We start from the raw sequence: 7,173 nt of genomic DNA, 5'->3' as shown, positions 1-7,173 counted from the left end.
CACCTCCTGGGACAGAAAAGCCCCCAGCCCTCTGTCTGACGCGTCCGTCTGCAACATAAAGGGGAGAGAAAAGTCAGGGGAGTGTAACAGTGGCCCCCCACACAGTGCAGCCTTCATCTCAGAGAAAGCCCGCTGGCATTGCTCCGTCCACTGGACCAGATCTGGTGCCCCCTTTTTAGTGAGATTAGTCAGCGGGCTGGTGACGTCCGAATAATTAGGTATAAACCTACGATAGTAGCCAGCCAGCCCCAGGAACTGTCTCACCCCCTTTTTGGTCTTGGGCCTCGGGCAGGCCGCAATCGCTGCTGTCTTATTAATTTGGGGACGCACCTGCCCATTGCCCAAGTGGAAGCCCAGATACCGTACTTCCACCCGCCCAGTCGCACACTTCTTCGGGTTGACCGTGAGACCCGCTCGCCTCAGCGACCCAAGGACGGCCCTCAGGTGTTGTAGATGCCGCGGCCAGTCACTACTATAGATTATAATATCATCTAAGTATGCGGCCGCATAGGTGGTGTGGGGGCGGAGGACCCTGTCCATAAGCAGCTGGAACGTAGCGGGCGCCCCAAACAACCCAAAAGGAAGTGTGACAAATTGGTGTAAGCCAAACGGTGTGGAAAAGGCCGTTTTTTCTCGGGATAGTGGAGTCAAGGGGATCTGCCAATATTCCTTTGTTAAATCCAGTGTCGAATAAAAACGAGCCATGCCTAGTCGATCCAGCAACTCATCAATACGAGGCATTGGGTACGCATCGAATTTAGACACCGCGCTGACTTTTCTATAGTCCACACAGAACCGGACCGGACCGACCCGTCGGCCTTGGGAATCAAGACCACCGGGCTGCTCCAGTCACTGTGGGACTCCTCGACGATGCCTATTTCGAGCATGGCCTCGAGTTCTTCCCGAACCACTTTTCTTGTGTTCGGGTAGCCTGTAAGGGCGGCTGCGCACTACCACCCCCGGGGGCGTCTCAATGTGGTGTTCTATGAAGCAGGTGTGGCCAGGCAGGGGCGAGAACACATCCGAAAATTCGGTCTGCAACTGGGCAACCTCCGTGAGTTGGGTCGGGGAGAGGTGGTCTCCACAGGGGTAAGAGGTAAGCGATGTCAATGTCCCTTTTTGAACCTCCGGCCCCAGCTTCGCCTTCTCCGGAACCAATGACACCAACGCCATGGGGACCTCCTCGTTCTAGAGTTTGAGCAGATTGAGGTGGTAAATCTGTAGCGCCCCACCCTTGTCCATTCGCCTCACCTCATAGTCAACGTCCCCGACTCGCCGTGTGACCTCAAAGGGTCCTTGCCACTTGGCGACCAATTTGGAGCTCGACGTGGGCAACAGTACGAGTACTTTATCTCCCGGTGCGAACTCCCTAAGATGCATACCCCTGTCGTAGAGGCGGGTTTGCCGGTCTTGGGCCTGCCACAAATTCTCCTGGGTTAGGCGTGTGAGTGTGTGGAGTTTTGCGCGCAGGTCAATAACGTATTGAATTTCATTTTTGCTCGGGAAGGTCCCTCCTCCCAATTTTCTCGCAGTACATCTAGGATGCCGCGCGGCTTATGCCCATATAATAATTTGACCGGGGAGAACCCCGTGGAGGCTTGTGGGACCTCTTGCACTGCGAATAACAGGGGTTCGAGCCATTTATCCCAATTGCGTGCGTCCTCGCGAACAAACTTTTTAATTATGTTCTTGAGTGTGCGATTGAACCGTTCAACTAAACTGTCCGTTTGTGGGTGATAAACGCTGGTGCGGATCGGCTTAATTCCCAATAACCCATACAGTTCACTCAGTGTGCGTAACATAAATGAGGTGCCTTGATCAGTCAGAATCACTTTGGGGATTCCGACTCGGGAGATGACGCGGAAGAGCACTTCCGCAATACTGCGTGCTGAGATATTGTGAAGAGGCACTGCTTCCGGGTATCGCATTGCATAGTCCACCAGAACTAAAATAAAGTGATACCCTCGTGTTGACCGATCTAATGGCCCGACGAGATCCATCCCAATTCTTTCGAACGGGGTCTCGATTAATGGTAGAGGGCACAAAGGCGCTTTTGGAATGGCCACTGAATTTACTAACTGGCATTCGCGGCATGCCGTACACCACCTACAGACATCGCCGTGAATCCCTGGCCAATAGAACCGGGCCATTATTCGGGCTAGTGTCTTATCCTGCCCCAAGTGTCCAGACATGGGATTAAAGTGAGCCGCCTGGAATACCAATTCCCGGTGGCTCTTTGGAATCAAAAGTTGTGTAATCGTCTCCTTAGTCTGAGTGTTCTGCATCACTCGGTATAACCTATCCCTCATAATGGAGAAATAGGGGAAGGACGGGGTGGCGTTTGGCTGGAGCATTTGACCATTGATTACTCTCACTTGATCAAACGCATGCTGCAGAGTCTCATCCCACGACTGTTCTAATGGGAAATCCGCAAGGGATTCCCCGAGAGAAGGAGGAGGAGCCTGCGGCTCCTCGCTCTGACGAGGTGATGACATAGACGGCTCTGTGACAGCTGCTCCCGCCAATGCCACATCGGGACCTCCCCCTGCTGAACTACGGCAGGACCCACTCTTCACTAAATGAGTCATTAATTCCTGAAATCCCGGCCAATCCGTCCCCAAAATTAGCGAGTGGGTAAGGCAAGGATTAACCGCCGCCTTTACACTAAATTTTTCCCCTTGAAAAAGAATGTGGACCGACACTAAAGGGTAGTTGTGAACATCCCCGTGCACACACAACACCTTCACCAATCCCCCGAATGCCTCGTCTTGCACCAGGCTTTGGTGGATTGAGGTCTGATTACAGCCAGAGTCCACCAAAGCCTGATACATATTCCCCTGGACACTCACCGGTATGCGATACGCTCCGGCCCAATCGAGGGCGGCTCCTGGCGCGTCGGGGATCCGGACCACCGCGCCCATCTCCATTGCCGAGCACTGCTGCTGGAGGTGCCCCAGCTCCCCGCAGTGCCAGCAAACCGGCCCGGGCTTTCTCTCTGCACTGGCACTCTGGGGCTCACTCACCTGAGGGGGGGAAGAGACAGACATGGAAGTGGGAAACGGGAGGGCACCGCGGGTGCAGTGGGCTGGCTGGGGTGGAACCGGCCCCCGCCTCCGCGGTGGGGGAACGGGGCGAGGACGAGACACAGAAGGGGAGGGGGAGAGAGAGAGAGAGGAGAGGGGAGAAAAGGAGATCTGCTGTCCTGCCATCGGAACAGCCGCCAAATGGTCCTCCACCAGCTCGATGGCCTGATCCAGCGATGCCGGGCGATGGCACTGGACCCACTCTGTGGTCCCTTCGGGTAGTCGGGCGATGAACTGTTCCAGTACCACCAGATCGACGATTCCCTCGGCGTCGCGGTTGTCAGCCCTCGGCCACCGCCAGCAGGCGTCCCGGAGTTGCTGGCCAAACACAAATGGCCAGCCGACCTCCTCCAGGCGTAGAGCGCGGAAGCACTGTCGATGTTGTTCTGGGCTGCGCCCCACACGCTGGAAGACGGCCCGGCAGAGGTCTGCGTAGACCAGCCAGCTGTCGGCAGGGAGCTGTAGCGCGGCCAGCTGTGCCTTGCCCGTTAGCAGGGGGAGGAGGTACTCCGCGTGCTGATCCACCGGCCAGCCCGAGGCCTCTGCTGCTTGTTCAAAGAGCGCAAGGAAGGCCTCGGGGTTGTCGTGCGGGCCCATCTTCGTTAGGGTGAGGTGGGGAGGGCCCGCGGCGGTGGAGGTGCTGGACCCCGCTGACGCGAGGAGGTGCCGGAACGCCTGGCGATCTTCATGCTGCGCCAGCACCAGGGCCTCGAACCTTTGCTCCTGCTCCTTCCGGAGGGCGACTAGCGCCTGGTGCTGGCTCTGCTGGGCCGTGGTGAGGGCGTGGACCAGGTCCACGAAGGGGGAGGACTCCATGGGGCTGTTCTTCTGTGTTCCGATACCGGGTTTCAGCACCACTGTGGCAATTCGGACGGGTGGGTGGAGCACAGAAGGATGGCAGGCCAGAACTGAGTTCAAAAAAACCTCTTTATTGGCACTTTTCAGTGATCTTTAACCTCTCCCAGCCACACACACATGCGCGCGCACACACAGGTCGTCTGGTTGGGGAGAGAGCTCTCTCCTCTGCTCTCTCTCTCCTTATATGGGGTGCGGTCACTAGGGAAGACACACACACACGTTAACTCACATCAGGTGCAGTGATTCTGCCAGTTACTTCCCTGACTCCGCCCTCCGGTCACAGACCGACGCTTGACCACGCCCCCGCTGCCACAAATATTTTTTCCACAGATACTTTTTTTTTGTACGTTTTCATGTGGATGGACATTTTTTAAAGGAGATGCACAGAACCTTTATGTTTAAATAAATTTCTGAGTGGATAGTATCTCCATCCTTGACTCTTGTATGCTGCATAAATGGGAATTAAAAACAATATATATATTTGAGAGTTAAATTCGACCACAAAGTTGGCATTGGAGCTGAGCCAGCCAGTCCTGAGTGTGTGACGTCACAGCGGGAACCGGTTTTAAGGCCGAGGCCTTTTACAGCTATAGACCAAAGTCATATAAATAAAATTTTATTGTGAAATTAAGAAATACCGTTACCGACTTGCTCAACTAAGACTGATTTGACTTCACTGATTGTAGGTTGACTCTTATTAAAACAGGATGGGTGTTATAACTTATGCAACGTACATGTACATGCATGCATTTTCACTGATAAAACGTAAAAGGCTCATTAAATAATCAGATGAACTGAGACAATCACATTCTGAAGCAAATTAAATAATCTTATACCGCTAACTTAAACACACAATACAAGTTACATGTATTCATCTAAATGCAGGTAAACGTGTTGTTTTTGTTGGGTTTTGTATCCAAATGAGAGTCGGAGCTTACCCGTCTGTGTTCTCGCTTCTTGAAGGCCAATCTTGTGGCTGACTGTTTTGAAACAATCTGACTTTCAGTTGTTCGTTCAGTTCTCCGTTCATTCACTTCTTCCACGTAAGGGCGAGATGGCAGCGATATCCAGTTTAGAAATCAGACGGCTGCTCCACTCATTCTGTCCATACTGAGTACTCCGCCATTACTGCTCGGCTCAGGCAATTACTAAAACCTGGGACGGAACGGGACGTCACCGGTTTTAGCAACAACTGCGGGGAGGTCATTGCCCGAGTGATATGTCCCGTCCTGTTCCGGGTTTTACCAACAACCCTCAGCTCACTCTGCTCGAACTGGTGCAACTGAACTCACTTTCCTTTTATTTATAAATAAATAATTTCCGTTTTTCTTGTAGTTTTCTTTAATTGTTGGTACTGCACCCTCTTTCCATACGGGCTTATAGCCAACGCTCCTCAACAGATCAGAGGTCTCGTACGAGTCTTCAGTAAAATGTGAAGAGCAGAGGAGAGACCACTTCGTAGGAGCCCAATGTGCCCGTGAACTTCTCACAAAACGCGTCCAAATCTTTGCAGTTTGAACATTCTTGGGCCATGAATGCAACGTAAATCCACCTTCTGTCATGTTGCTGCACCCACCAGCAACACATCTACATGGCATGGCGATAAATTAGCTCAAAATGGAGGATCGGAGTTGCAGTCAGCTCTGTGTTTTAGTATCGCGGAAATGGCGATGAGACCCATAGACTTCCTGCTGTGACGTTACGGACGTCAAGGTCATTCACTCAGACCGCTACCTATATGAATCATTTTAATCATAGAAATTACTATATTAGATTTATTATTAATGCTTAAAACTATTCCTGTGCCATTCTTGAGGTCTCAAGGCATTTATAAACAAAAAGCGAGGCCATGGCTCTGCGTATCTGCTTTAAGTTCGAAGCAGGAAAACTCTTGTTTTAAAAAGTACCCACATGTGGCCTAGATGTAAAACTTTCTCAGTATTTCTGTGTAAAATTACTTTGGGAAGCGTTACGCAGATGAGATCAGTGTGTAAGGTCACTTGAACCTCACATCTGACATGGTACTGTAAACTTTACCCACAAAACAAAAAGGGCCTGCTGCGACAGCTAGCTAACTGTCTAATATTTACGATAAACTCGCGGTTGTTATGGGAACAATAGGAATTGGTGATACAAACTGAGACGCACAAACTGAAATCCCTCACGTTTGAACTTGTGAGAAATTGCATACATGTCAACCTTTGGTCAATCAAACCTGTATAACCAACCTCCAAAATCCTTATTTCCCTTATAAAATCCGTATAAGATGCAAATTAAAATAATTTACCTAAAATTTGAATGATAATTAGCAATATATATCCCAGTTACTTTTTATTCAATATTAATAACAATAAACCTTCAGAATGAATACAACGTATTTTTCCAGTCTCACCTGTGAAAGGTAATCCCATGTGATCTCGTTTGGATGGTAAACCTGTTGGTACAGTTAAACGCAGCACATGAATGAGGCATCTTTATTCTCGGCTACTGTCTAGACGCTATACCAGAGACGGCTGAAGAATCTCCACTTTGCCACATCCAATATGGCGGCGAGGATGACGTATGATTCTACGCAGAAGGCGGCGTCTATGTTTATATGTCTATGACTTCCCGGTTGGCGGGATTCTCGCAATGCGGTGTGCGCATGATCAAAAGTGGAACGAAGTCTCGCTACCACAAGATAACGCGCGATTTCATAAGACTCTTTACTGGCTGTCTGTGGTGTACAGTACGTTTATCATCGTGGGAATTGATTATAGCTCTAAATAAATATTGAAGTTTTTTTAAAAGAATCCGTATAACTTTATTTATACGCCCGTATACTACGTTTATTGAATCAAATCCATATAAAATACGGACATTCTGTATAGGTTGACATGTATGAATTGCTAATTTTCTCGCACATAGTTAGCTGGCTAGCTAGTTATGGCTGTCTAATCTGCATAGTCATGCATATTCATGAACCCTTTTCTTTCCCAATGACAAAAGTGTAGTTGTGTAGCAGTAATAGTAGTAAAGTTCATGTGCAATTTTTATAAAACAATCAGTTTATTGAATATTATTTTTGAAAGAAAAAATAAATAAACAAACTGTTCATTTTAATGGATGTAAAATAACACAACCGAGCCATTTGAGACTGACATCTGGTCACGTAGGGTGAGGAGTTACTATAGCAACCACGGACCAATCACAGCGCAGCGATCTCGATCTGATTGGTGGAAAGAAGCAGCAG

This window comes from Neoarius graeffei, chromosome 18 (assembly GCF_027579695.1).
Source record: "Neoarius graeffei isolate fNeoGra1 chromosome 18, fNeoGra1.pri, whole genome shotgun sequence".
In the NCBI taxonomy this organism is placed as follows: Eukaryota; Metazoa; Chordata; class Actinopteri; order Siluriformes; family Ariidae; genus Neoarius; species Neoarius graeffei.
The sequence above is the reverse complement of the archived record's forward strand: the minus strand, read 5'-3'. Positions refer to the sequence as shown.